This window comes from Uloborus diversus, chromosome 7 (assembly GCF_026930045.1).
Source record: "Uloborus diversus isolate 005 chromosome 7, Udiv.v.3.1, whole genome shotgun sequence".
NCBI lineage: Eukaryota > Metazoa > Arthropoda > Arachnida > Araneae > Uloboridae > Uloborus > Uloborus diversus.
The window spans coordinates 84,831,789-84,846,772 of record NC_072737.1 but is presented as its reverse complement, the minus strand read 5'-3'; the positions used below and the strand labels follow the sequence as shown (position 1 = coordinate 84,846,772).

General features: G+C 30.7%; 1 long non-coding RNA gene across 1 annotated transcript; it reads right to left on the bottom strand.

Annotated features, from left to right (window-relative positions):
• Positions 1-1,172: 1,172 nt before the first annotated feature.
• LOC129225603 (uncharacterized) lies at positions 1,173-13,089 on the bottom strand. Its single transcript, XR_008580741.1, has 3 exons — positions 12,230-13,089; positions 5,509-5,553; positions 1,173-1,999 (listed from the first exon to the last, which is right to left on the bottom strand). It is a non-coding gene; the product is annotated as an uncharacterized LOC129225603 (long non-coding RNA).
• Positions 13,090-14,984: the final 1,895 nt, after the last annotated feature.

Below are 14,984 nucleotides of genomic sequence, written 5' to 3'. Positions count from 1 at the left end.
GTTGAGAGAAGGCAAGACAGTTGCCAAGATTGCAACTGGAGAGTCTACAAAAAATACTGCCTGTTCAAGCGTCGTGTCCAGTCTCAGAATGTCTGAAATTGTGACTTTTATGGTTTAGACATCAGAATTAGAAGCATGAAATTCAACCACACAAGATTTCTCTAATAATCCTCTACAGAAGACAACAGCACTGATTTTTCCATCAGTTGAGGAACCATCAGTGTAGACATGAAATGAAAGTGTAAGGTACATCTTGTGTTATTATTTTTTAAAGAACTTTGATTGCTTCAAATAGAACGGCACTATAGTAAAAAATCAAAAGGCACTATAGTAAAATTTAAAAAGTAAGAGATGCCATTCCTCTAAATTGCACCACTGATTTAACATAAGCAAACTTTTTCAGATGGAGAATGGGGGTCTCATTGCTTGAGAACTATATCTTTAAAAGCTACATCTCAAACTAAAGATACCATAACAATCAGGCTGACCATGAATAATTATAATACAGGTGTGATTGTGTTCCGGTATTTTACCGAATTTCTAGTATTTTCGGACGTATTTCCGGTATTTTTATGTCCGAAAATACCGGAATTATGTTTTTTTTTTTGTTACGTTTTTATCTCCCTATCTCCGCAATTTTTTTAATTTATGTAATACTCACCAAATATACCCCCAAGAGCCTTAAGATGGACACTTTACCCTTAAGATGGACAAATGTCAAGATAATTTGTATAACACTAGCTCAAAAGTAACTATGTAACCCATAAAAAATGTAATCAAATGTACACACAATATTTTGACTCAGACCTATTTAATACTATGGCAAAAATGTACTTAAGTAACTGGGGCCAAAGATTACCGCCCCCCCCCCCTTTCCCCGTTCTCGCTTTGAAACTTTCAGGTATTTTTTGATGAACTCACAATCACCCCTGATAATAAGAATTCATTTCCTGTGTGGTGTTTTATATAGTACTGCCTCCCAATAGAAATGCCATAATGCTATCAAGGTAGGCTGTTTGGAGGGATTTAACCAGAGGAGAAATGTTTTTAGTGTGAGGTCTGTTCTGAAGTTTCCAACATTCTTATTTGTTTACATTGGAACATTTAAAGATAAAAATTTAAAAAGAAAAATTCAGGAAAATGATGAATCATTTATTTGTAAAACCCCAAAATGTTCAAAAACAACGTCAAATTTATTACAACTAGTTCCACAACTTAGTATTACTAATTAAGAAGATGAAAATATTAAAATCTTTTCATTGACACAAAGTACATATACCCGATTATCCGCGGAATAGGGTGGCACGGTAACGGCAGATAATCTGAATAATAGGTAAAAAACGATGCTACTCAATACAATACCTAAAAAAGTAAGAATAAAAACACTCATAAATATATTTAAATTATAGCTACAAACATGGCTACATTTCATCTACTAACATTGAATGTAAAAAACATATGGAAAAGGGAAAATGAAGAATAACACAATCATGAGTTTATAAAAAAAAGCATGTGAAAAGATCCGCGGATAATCGAGTGTTTACTGTATGTGGAAACACATTGGGAAGGGTAAAAAATTAATTTACAAATGTGATAAGATCAACAAAAAAATATTTTAGAATACTTATTTCATAAAGATTTTTAAAAAAAAACGAGTTTGAATGAAAAGAAATCGAGTTTTTCCGTGGCTAGCATTTAATAAAATGTTTTGTATAACAAGAGAATTTTAAATATCAGTTCTTGAAACATTAAGTGTTGTATACAAGTTGATATTCCCAATAATCTGGTGAGTGTCAGTTATTTCTGTTTCTCTCATGAATCTCAAGATGTCCTTTCAAGTGACATTTCTGAGTGAACTTTTTACCACATTCTTCGCAAGGAAACAAATTTTCACCGGTATGCACACGAACATGTCGAGTCAAACCTGAAACTGTCATAAAAGACTTTCCACAATATTGACAATGGAAAGGCTTTTCTTTTGAAGGTTCAGTAGTTTCTCCTACAATAAAGAAACATTTATATTACAAAAAATACATAGGCTTGATAAAAACAAAAAAGTTGTATCTAAAAACTAGTTCAATCAATCATTTTTATTTCATATTAATTTAACTTTTTACTGATTTTAAACAGAAGCAATTTATCTGAACATTAACATTAGAAGGGAAAAAATAACCTTGAGCATTCAGCCAACTAAGACTAATGGAAAGCCCACTGCCCTGACTAATAACTTTCTGTCTGCCAACTTCTAGAATGAAGATAATGCATACTTGGGCTGTCCTTGAAAAATTAGGCCCAATTTATTACTTAAGAAATACAAAGAAATATTTATATAAAGTTTATACTATTTTTTTTCCTCTGCTTATTTGAAAAGAAGGGTACCCAGCACATGCAAATATTTCAGAAGGGGATTGAGTGCTGCAGCAAGCAGGGAGTTGCTGCCTCAAGTTTAGGATACAGTAGAGATGAGAGAGCATAAAAGCCTTTCTTCAAGTTATAAAAAAACAATCATAATGACTAGATTCAGCTTTAAAAAATACAAAGGATAATCACACAAATTGAAGAATGAAGTAGGGATACACTAAGTTAGGAGCAACATGGTGCATACACAATGGAAATTTTTTCCAAGGAGTATTCATGGACTTTTTAAGGATAAAACAAGCTTTTTTCTAGCGTTAGTTAGGACTAATACTAGTTTTTTTTTCCTAACAATAAAGTAATAAAGTGCTAATTTGGCATCAATTTTGGTCAGATAAAGTTACAGGATTAAGACAAAAACCTTTTACACCACACTAAAAAAACTTTGAAATCAATCTTAAATAGTGTTCAAAAAGGTCAAATTGACTACGACTGACTTAAAATAACAATAAAAGCACTCTTTAAAACTTGATTGGCACCTGCCTAAACCCCAAAATGCTGAGACATGTAGAATCCACATGGAACAGGTCTGTAGTCAAAAAGAGTCCAACAATCTTTTGTTGGACTCTTTTCTTAGCTGTTGTTCAACGCTAACGAATAAGATCCAAAATAATGGCAATTTGGGAAAGTTACAAATAATGGTAAATCATTTAAAATTTTGTTTCCATAATAATAACATTCAAATGGTGAATTTCCCTTTTCATTTGCAATTACTGTATGCAGTGATTAATTTGTCACATCTACTTTCAAATGGGAACAAGTAACTAAAATTAAAATATTTTTTTTAATGAAAAGAAAAAAAAAACCGCAGCAATTCCATATATCGAAGTAGCAAATTGCCAGAAAAAAATTCGATACATAGAAACGATCTTACTTTGTCATAAAAAAAAATCCTAAAACATTAAAATTAAAACTAATTTACGTGCATGAAACCCAATTTCTAATTTAAACGAACATCGGATTAAATGAAAGATAATAATTAAAAATTTAACAGAAATTTCATTTTTGCGCCTTCATACACCTTCATTCTTCGGCAATTCAACTTGAACCGCCGCACATTAGGGGATTTTCGTTTTGACAATGTAATCGAGAGAAAAGTAAAAAATCAATCTACTTAACTTGAATGATTTTTACTGAAGCTAGAAATACTAGGAATTAGAATCAACAGACAAAAGGGATAACTTGAAACTGATTTTACAGTGTTACTGGCTGCAACTAAGATTTGAAATAAACTTGAGGGAATGTAAGAACTTCAGAATGGAACAAAGACCCTATCTACACACCCCTAAACCCCAGGTTCCTTATGAGTTTTGTAGCAACCTTTAGTGATTATAATTTTCTCCGCTAACCTTCATTTTTCATGCGACAAATAGTAAGTGGGAAAAAAAACCTACGAATGTCTCGAAATTTTTTTCGATATGTAGAGATTTTTTTTCAATACATAGAAATAATTTTTCTATGTAATGAACATATAAATTTGCTGGTATTTCGATAAATGGAAAATTTTGATATGTGGAAGTTTGATATATGGAGGTTCGATTGTAATTCATATTCAGTAAATTTATATTTATCTTGGTGCTTAAGACTTGCTAGATAAAAATTATTTTTCAAAAATAAGGATAAATCATGAATTAAAGCATAAGTGGAAAAACATAAACAAAAAATTCAATTTGTAGGAAAGTCAATCAAAATCGGTGCTATCAAAAGGCTTTTTTACAACTAAAAGATTGCTTTAAAAAGGAAATTAACTGTAATATATTGGTTAAAAATTGCTCACAATTCCATCAAAAATAAGACATCAAAACGATTATCAGATGCAATTATGACATACAGTAGTGAAAACTGAACAAGGACAAAAAAAAGATGAAAATGACTTGTTTGTTTTCGAACGATAGGTATTACCAAGAATAATTGGACCTGTAGCAATAAAGGCCAATGGAGAATAAGGTCAAACTTAGAAATTGACAGATGTATAAAAGGAACAAATATTGCGTGATTTATTAAATCATCTTAGAGCTCCTCAAATTGCAGCTTGGAAAAGAATCTCAACTGGATACCAATGTGAACTAGTCCAATGGAGAATAAGGTTAAACTTAGAAATCGACAGATGTATAAAAGGAAAAAATATTGTGCAATTTATCAAATCACCTTAGAGCCTCACAAATTGCAGCCTGAAAAATAACTTAAACTGTACAAGGATACAAACTAGGCCCCAAGGATTCCCAAGGAAAAAACTAAAAGACGACATACTCAATGACTTGCCTATAATCTATAGCGAAAATTTGCAATTTAAGGAGAAGTTCGAACAATGGGTTGTGTGGGACAGGATTGTGACGCAAGTCAAGGCTCACCAAGTGCTCTAGAGCTCAAGAAGACAGTAGTACCTCTTTTAAGGGACAGGCAGAGAAAAATCACAAAAAAAAAAAAAAAAAATGTATAAAAGCATTAGAAAAATTGAATTTATTTTGATCAGAGGTTCACTTTTTGCCCAAAATTTAAGTGGTAAAAGTTTGTCTTGACATTTATATGCAAATAAACAAATATTTCTTCTTAAAACTCTTGTTGAGTTCATACTTTTCCCTCTCATTAATTTCTTCATGCTCAGCTCTGACAGGTAGTGCTGCTGCCCATGACAAGCTTTTTATAGAACACTTGAAATGTGATCACACTGTTTTTTGCATTGCAAATTACATGACATTAAACAAATACATGTGATACATCAATTCAAAATTGTAATGAATGAAAATAAATTACAAAACTTTGATGCTACAAAATTTTTGATAAAAATTAAGTATTTTTTCCTCAGTTTGAATAATTCTGAATTTTATTTAGTATATATGAAACATTTCCAGTACTTAATCGAAAGTGTTACTAGTTTATGCTTATAATAAGATGATACTGAGTTAAGTACACAGCATATGCATCAATTTATTTACCTCTGAAGAAAGGACACCTTTATTTAAGGGACAAGATGTCTGGTCCCCTTAGTGTCACTTTTGAGAGATTCTACTGTATTTGTAAAAAAATATTTTAAAACAATTAATTTCAAAGTGTTAAATTTTATTTCAGCAATGAAGTAAATAAATTTCTTACTTTTTTCTGGACATGTTGAACTTGGAATAATAATTCTTATTCCTCCTACAGAAAAGTAAAATATAAAAAATTATCTCAGTATGAAAATAACATCTTAGTACTTTAAATTTTTAATCTTTTAAGCAAAACCAAAAAACCAAGATAACATAAATAACAGCTAAATATTAACTAAAAGAGTTTTAGTAATAAAAATTAAAAACAACTTACAAAATGCAAGAGCATTTAAATGTATTGGGTATAGGATCTTATTTATATTTAAGTCACAAAAATTAACAAGAGGATTTTTGAAATGCCCAATAAAACACAATCAATGCTATAAAAAATCAAATTTAAATAATGCACACACTAAATCGTATAAGTACTAAAAATTTGTCAATTTATTTAATACTTATTGAAATAACATTTTTACAAGTCATAAGATAGTTTAAACTATAACAAGAACATTTTATACAATACATATTAATGATTATTTGTTTTTCAATCTAATAGTTTTACAAATAATACATAAAATCAACTCTTAAAAGAAACTTTTAAAAGAAAAATCTAAAAAGTAATAATTATTTTCTTAACACAAGATAAAAAATTTCATTAAGTTTTTTTTTTTTAATTTATTTATTTACAAATTACAAGAAAACATAAAATGAAACAAAATAACAAGATGTTCAAAAACAAAAATGACACCAATGACTTAAATAACTATGTTTGAAGAAACTTCACTTATAACAAAAAAGTATGCAAAAGAAAAAACAATTCGTTGATGTTTTAACATCTTACAGACACTATTAGTTTAATAGTGAAACTTCTATCGAGCAACCACTCTCTGTTCCTAGAAAAAAGTGGTTGTTAATGGAGGTTGGTTGCTCTTAGAGATTGTTTTTAAAAGCACAAAAAACAATAATCACACCAACGTTTCAATTGCAGTAGATGAAGAACATTATGATAAGGATATATTTGAATAGAGAAACTAAAATTTTTCTTTTCTAAAATATACTTCTTACATTATTTTTCCATTTAATAACTGATTCATTTTATTAAAATGTGAGAAGAGCTTCTCTCATTTCTCTGCTTTACTGAAATCTGCTTCAGATTTTTTGTGTGTTCTGAACCAACTTTTGTTTCTAGTTCAGCTTTTATCTACAAAAATTAATTATTCATGCTGTTATCATTAGTGCAATCCAAATACAACATGAGAATATCTATTTATCACCTGTTCAAATGAGCTAAAAAGATTCTGGCCACTAGCCATTGTTCCATTCATAAGCAACTAAATTCTGAGAACAATTTTTTAAATAACTAATTGTAATTATCAACCTTCCACAATGACAGAAAATACGCCTGACCTTCCGCGAGATGACAAGTGTCACCTGAGCTTCCTAAGGGTACGAAAAACTATGCCATCTTTTTTACAACAATCTTGAGGCTCTAAACAGAGGGTCATGAAAGGAATCCATTTGAAACGCCTAGAAAAGATTTCACCCCTTTATTCTGATTTATTTCCACTTTCGAAAGCAAAAAAAGGCAGATATGTGTCCAAAATATTTTATTGCTTTTCTATCGCTATCTCTCTCTTGGTTTTCTTTTACCGAAAATTCCTTCACTTTACTGTGCTGAGTTTTCCATAATTCTGGTCAGTAGAAGAGGTTTTGATGGTCTCTCCCAGAGGACTCTTAACATTGAGTTGATGGGGAGGAAAATCAGTCATTAATGGAGGTGGTTGCTATACAGAAGTGGTCACTCACTGAAGTTTCACTGTACTTGCTAATATTTAAATGCATTTTGTGTTTGTTTTTGTTTGCTTTCAACAATTTTGTGAATTATCTGAAAATCGTTTGTTTGTCGTTACCCCGATGCCTTCATCCATGAATAGCACAGGCCTATGATGAAAGAATACACTCATGGCTGGACTTTGAGTTTCTTTTTATTTCTTTGGCCCTGATTTCAGGACAAATAGTGAAAATTTTCCATAACACCGCCCGGTTCAGGTTCCTGGAAATCTGTTACGAATATATATGATTATGGAGGCATAAATCAAATTTTAACTTATATTTTAAACCTTAAAAGTTGCATATTGCTTATTGTAAAAGAAAAAAGAATGAAATCAAGGATTGTAACACAAGGGTCCATCACAAGGTCAAAAACTAGAAAAGGGATATGAATTCATCCATTCCCCAATTCAATTTTTTTCAAACGTACCTAAAGTAGAGTACCAATCATCAAGAAAGCTTTAGACCCTCACTAGTATGCTATAAAATTATCTCAATGATAGAGTACCAAACTATGATAAATTCAATCAATTTAAAAACAAACACGATTCTCCGACTAATTTTAAAATTAAAAGCATCAGTTCAAGTCTTCTACACATAAAATCAAACAGGTTGTAAAAATATATTGATGTCATTAATGTTTTTGTTTTGTTCACAGCAATTGTGTTACTTCCATGAAGAAGATGTTTGTCTAAATAACGCAACAGAGGCACAGATATTTTGCAAGGAAAGACACATATTAAACTGATATGCTATATATATCTACATAAAACCATGATATAATACATATACATATGTCCTATACAAAAAGTCAACCTTGTGTCAGTTAAAAATCTTTTTATATGCATGACAACAGGGTCCGACTAAAATTTTTGAAGACACTGGGCACGAAATTTATTTGTCAACCCCTCCACCTCCGAACTTATTTTATATGGAGATATAGTAAAGTATCTTTATTCTTGCATATTAACATATCTGTACTAAATTTGGTGGTACCTTATATTAGAAAGTATATGTGCATTATAAAAAATAGAAGGGCCTTAGCATTACAATAACTAATATGATAATATAAGATGTCGTCAAACTTTGCCTGTTGCAGTAAGCTATCATTATGGTATACCTTTTAATAGTGTTGTAAATATAGAACAAACTTAGAGTGGTTTTGGAATTTGCATAAAAGATTAAATTTTTACAGGGAATTTTTTTTCTAGATTTAATATTTACATTTTGCTATAGTGCGATATGGAATGAGTCAAAAATCAAACTTTTACCTTCAGAGTTGGTGCCCTTGGCCCGTGCCCCATGTGCCTATGCCTTAATCTGGCCTAGCATTACAAAATACTTAGGAAAACAGCATGATATATATCAAAATATTTTTCCCATCAATTACATACATTAAAAAATAAGAATTTAGTTTAGTGCAATTATAAATGACACTTAAATAAAAGAATTTTCCTTAAAAAAAGCAATAAAGTAAAAAGTTAAAACAATTTTTCTAAACAAAAAGCGCTGCATTCTTAACATCTTGAATATATGAATTAATATACAACAGTTGTATTTTTACAGGGATCTTAACTCGTAACAGAATTTCTTCAAATAAGTGGGATTTGGGGACTTTGAAAATCAGGGGAGTGGTTGGGGTCCCAGAGAAACAAAATTATGTAGTTTTAGAGATTTTTCTTTCCTTTCTTTTTTACAAATAACAAAGATCAAGAGTAGGAAATTTTTCTGGTTGCTGTTGACGAGTAGAAGCAATTTTATTAGAGCTTGTTCCTTTTTTTCTAGCAACCACTCCTTTTCAAAAAAAAATGTAACTTAATAATAAATAAGCACATAAACCACTGCTGAAACAATATTCAAAACTCTTTGTCCGTCTTTCATCTAGTACAGCGGTTCCCAACCTTTTTGGCTTTGCAAACCCCTTCCTAACTCTGAAAGAGGGTGTCGAACCCCTTGGGTACTAGGTAATAAGTAACAAGCAAAAAAAAAATGTGCGTGCACACACATAGACAATAAAATTTGGGAGGCTTTTTTTTTTGTTTGAGGCTGCTCAATAGTTTATAACAAGAACGAAAACATAACTGCAAAATATAGAATTACAAATATTGTTACAAACTAAAATGAATGCAAAACAAATTCACCAAAAAATAAACACAGTGATTATTCGGTGTTGAGCTTCAATTAACCTTAAAAAGATTTTAAAAATGGGATATTTGTGGAACAAAGAGGCTCCAAGTTTGGCTGAAACTTTTCTGACACAAGGGTACATAGATGGCACATACTATCACTAAATCAGATGTCAATTAAAGATTAAGATCTTAGATTAAGTAAATGAACTTTTTTCTCTCAGTAATATGAGAAATATCTCAAGGTTTGTCTTCTTGAAAAGAGCCACGAGCCTAGCCGTTCGATAGAGATATACTACATACATTAAGTGTCTGATTGCTGAAGAATTTTCTTGAAATTATGCTATAAGTGCAGAGTGAAATGCGCAGATTGAAAAATAATAGAAGCATCTATTTTTCAATGCACGCATTTACTCTAATATTTACACAAAAGGTAATCTTTAACAAAACAAATACTTCTAAGTTCACTTACTACAAAAGAAGTTTTCTTCAAATTTCATGAATTCCTTATTTACATATAGCTCAAATTAAGTTGTATGGTTAAATTCCGTTGATTTTTTTTTTTTTTTTTATAGTGCATAAACTCCACACTGCCAAACTTCAACCACGAAAATTTTCTAAAGTAATTAATTTTCCTTACTTCCTGTGGTATTTTTGGGTCGCCAGCCATTCTTATTCTTTTTCAACAATGAAGCTCAAAATTGTAGTCATGTAGTGGGAAAATTATAGCAACAAACAACAGCGTGATCTTACTTCTATGCATTTATGACTCAATACAAGAGAGGAGCGATATATATTCGTCGGACCCAAAAGTTAAAGAAACTACACATCAAAATATTTGAGATGCTTGCATATGCTCCATGTAATGTTTTCATCAAGTTTAATCAATCATTCCGATCATAAGCTTCTGAGGAAACGAACGCTTTCAATTTCTTTCATCTGACGACAGTGCTAAAACCAGTGCTTTGCAATGACAGACTAAATTCTTCAAATGTAAAATGTGTCAGCAAGTATGCAAATATTTTTATGCTAAAAGCATCGAGTGGGCGAGGGGCTAATTAATGAAAAATAAGCAAAATTTGCTTGAACATGAGACTTCATCAGACACAGGCATGTTAAAACTCCGCCATTACAATATATTTTTTCGCGAATCCACAGGGGTTTGTGAACCACCGGTTGGGAACCACTTATCTAGTGGATCAGATTTCAATGATTTATCATGCAATGTTGCTAGAGGTGAAGATATATGTTGTAAGGAAGACGGGTGACCTGGTAAAAAATAATTCTAAAATCTTAAGTTGCAAGTAACTGCTGAACACCACGTGGTGAGTAGCGACTGGAAATCTTGATCGTACTTTAATGAAAAAGTGAATTTGTTGTTGAGAAACAATTAAAAGGAATGGAATTTTTTCTTATAAACTACTTCTACATAGCAGAAGAATACAAACTTCATGTATTTATTTATTTATTAAATTCTACAACCAAATGGTTGACTTGGTCAAACTCAAACTGAAAATTAGTACAGAGTATGTTTTGTACGGCATATGAAACTTAAATAAGACAAAGGTAATTGGCATTAACTTAAAAACAATTCCAGAATAATTTCATATTTATCAATGAATAAAATGATTTGTTAACCTCTGGCCGACTTAGGTTCCATCTTGGCTCTTGACTTAGTAGTTTGGTTTAAAACTTTTCTATTTATTTATTTGACTGAAAAATATCTGATAAATCACAAAATTAGGAATAAAAGACATTCTGCCAAAGTTAGAGACTTTAAATAGAATTGTAAAAAAAGAGACATGGGGAAAGGTCTCAAAAAAGTGATTTTTATGTACTTAAAGGGACTTTTGAGACCCACAGTCAAAATGATAAAATGGTAAAAAATATAAGTACTTTTTTTGAATTTGAGTAAGTTCTTTTCCTCTGTTTTTAAATTGTACTATTTAAAACCAATATTTACCATTTAATACCATATTTTTAAATTCTTCTTTAAATTTAATTTTAAAAGCTTTTTATCAAAGAATGAATAATATAGACAATAATTTTCCCATTTCAGAAAATTTGTTTTAGAATAAATGTAGAGGAAACATTTCCTTCGTTGAGATGAACACATACTAAAGAGAAAATAATTTTAAATGGAAGCCAATAAAGTTAATGAAATTCAACACAGATATGGTTGGACTTTGATTCAGCATCCAAGTATTTGGACATGAAACCTTTAAAGCCATAACATTAAAACACAGCTTTCACATAGAAAGTACTACAATGTAATTGATACATAAAACATTGATACATAGTAAGATTAGTCAATATAATTCAAGCCCAACTCTTCTGCAAAGTATTATAATGTCTGTAAGTTTGCAACATTCTAAAATCAATGTTTTCTTCTTTCTCTCCCATCCCCTCCCCTTCCCCATTTTCTTGTTCAGACACTTTTAATCAATTTTCAAGGAGAAAGGATATACATTGCACAAAGCTTGAAATTGTATAGAATAATACAAAGAAAGAATTTGGAAAAAAAAATAAATTTAAAATTTGAAAAATAATAAATATAATGTAAGTATTGAATGCAACCCTAAAGGCAAGAACTGAACGATGATCATCTAGCAATTCTTACGTTTAAACGGCCAAGTTTTAACAAGAAGAAAGAATAAATAAAAATGACTTCAGCATTCTCAATAAAACAATATTAAAAAATAAATGAACAACAAAATAAATATATTTGTTTGGTAACTCTAAAACCGTAAATTTCACATCATGATATGTAAAGCACTTTTGAATAAGATCACAAAACCAGTGAAGCAAAAAAATATTTTTTAAATACGTTACATTATCCTCCATTACATCAAGGATCAACTTGATCGTAATCCATTGGACTTGCATGCAAACGCATATGTCTTTTCACTGATGAAGGATGACTAAAACCTTTATTGCACTCTTTACAGGTAAATGGTTTCTCCCCTGTATGAGTAATAATATGGTACTTCAAATTTGATCCAATGTCAGTTGAGTACGAGCAGTGATGACACTGATACTTGCACTTATTTGCAACACTAAAGGCACTTTTTATAGATATATCAGGTAGGGGAAGACCTAAAAATAATTAAAAAGAATAAAAACTAGAGAACAATTTCAGAATATCAGATGAGAACATTTTTACAAGTACTGAATACAGTAAACTTCCGATTATCTGTGGAGTAGGGTGACATGGTAACTGTGGATAATCCACAAATTGGGTAAAAATTATACTAGTGTATGCAATAGCATTAAAAGATCAATAACATTTGCATACATTTAAATTATAGTTGAAGTTATGAAGTGGAAAAGGGGACGTTTGAAACAAGCGCGAGCACTGAGACCACTGGTCTGTTCTACTATCCTCCCTAGGACCACAAGAAGAGCTCAATAACAGAAAAGAATTTCAGCGGTTGTCTAACCGACATGTTAGGTAGTTAGTTCTCAAGGATCCACGTTGTGGTATCCTAAATATTCCAATGTTTGAGCAGAATAATAGTCACATTCACACAGTACATGAATTGAGCTTTCATCTGCCATATGGCATCCTCTACACAATGGATCGTTGGTAACCACCATCAGATTAAGATGCCTATTAAGAGAGCAATGTCCAGTTAGTAAACCTAATGGACTTTTTAATCTCATTCCTACTCAAACTAAGCAGTTCCCTAGATCTAAACCCGGGAGGCCACTGATTGAGAACTTTAGTTAAAACAATATCAGTGTATTTAAAAAATGTTTGTAAAAGCTAAAAAAGGATCGCTCATTATTACAAACAGATTACTCGAAGAAATTGTGCAAACGGAAGAATTGTAACAGAACAAGGTAGGTCATACCAAAAACTTATAGGGAAGTAACAGAGATTTTTTTTCAAAACAGGTCCTGTCATGCGTTCACGTGCATAAGTAGTGCAAATCTAAATATCAGTAAGTAACGTAGATCTAAATATCAGTAAATAGTGTAGATCTAAAAAGTAGGTTTCAACTTATCAGGATTTGGTGACCCTAGAAGACTTTGATATTATTAGAAGGGAGGGAGGAAGAGTGAAATATAGGAATGTTTAAAAATAGGTTTTTCACTTTTTAAATTAAATTTGTACATTTATAAACATTCAGTTAATCAGTCAGAATGTAATTATAATTTCTTTTTTTGAAGTGTGAGACGGCGCCAATAATCCACCCCATGGATTATATGAAGTTTTCTCTGATTATTTCTTTTTACACTTTACTGTTTCTTATTCATTTGTTTTTTGAACTTATGGCAAAAATGAAATTTCTGCTGGGCACTTTTGACTTCACTATTAATTCACTATAAATTGGTGTGATGGTATTTAAAAGCTCTTTCCCATAACCTCTAGTTCCAAAGAAAAATCAACTCTTTAAATTATAACTACACTCAAACCTGTTTTGTGCGGTCTTTTGTTGTTTTATTTTTTTTTTCTGCGGCGTATGAAAATTTCAATCAGGTTGGGACTCAATTGACAAAATTATTTATAAAACGAGTGCGATGTAGTATCTTCAAGTGACCACAGAGACACACCGATGGGAAATCACTGTGAGCTCCCAAAAATTTCTTTTTACAGGAAATTTCGCCTGACGAATCGGCAAAATTATCACCACTTGGAAGTATTTTAACGTCTCTTTAAAGAGGCAATTCCTAGTTATTTTGTAAGTTTATTGGGTTGTTTTCTACGTGAAACTTTATTTTATATGGTCCCTATCCACCGCAAAAAAAAAACAGGTTTAGGTGTACTTATTATTGCACTTAAGTATTTAAATTTTGAAAGTAGACCACATCAGAACTCCAAGGCAAAAACTACAAACATTATCAATAAAAGCTCATAACACTGATATCCTAAGCAAGTCGGGATTTTGTTTTCCCAGTAGCAAAATATCCAGTGAAAAGAAATTAATAAAAATGAGTAATTTAAAATAATTTGAGCTAGAACTAATCTTAAGTTTCACACAAAGAATAATTAACATACAAGTTAATTGTCAAACTAAGCATTTTACTTTCTACTAAATTGTTTATTTGTACAACCTTAAAAATATATTTTTAACAATAGTCAAGCATAGATATAGTCAAGCATATTATTTTATTTAATATATAGATGCTAAAATGTACAGTAAGAGACATTAAGCATAAGCATTCAAGGGAAAAATATTCTGAATACCATATTTTTCCAACTTTTAACAACTTTCAATGCAAATATACTAATTTTTGTTCATATGGTTTCAATTTCTATTTCCATACCAAAAATACTATTCATTGAAAATCTTGCATTATATCCGAAACAAAAAATGCACTTCTTAAAAGCAATAAAATGCATGATTTTTTCAGTTAAAACTAAGGTACATAGTAAAAATATGCAAACATTTAGGTATTACAACAGTCATGCAATATTCGGGGAAAACAGGTTAAATTTAAGAAGGCACAGACTGCACATTGGTAGCAGATCAAATTGCCAACACATAAAATACAAAAGTTTATTTTAGCTATTTCAGAAAATTAAAATATTGCATGAAAAATAATTCAGAGACATTACTAAGAAAATGAAAGAGAAATAAAA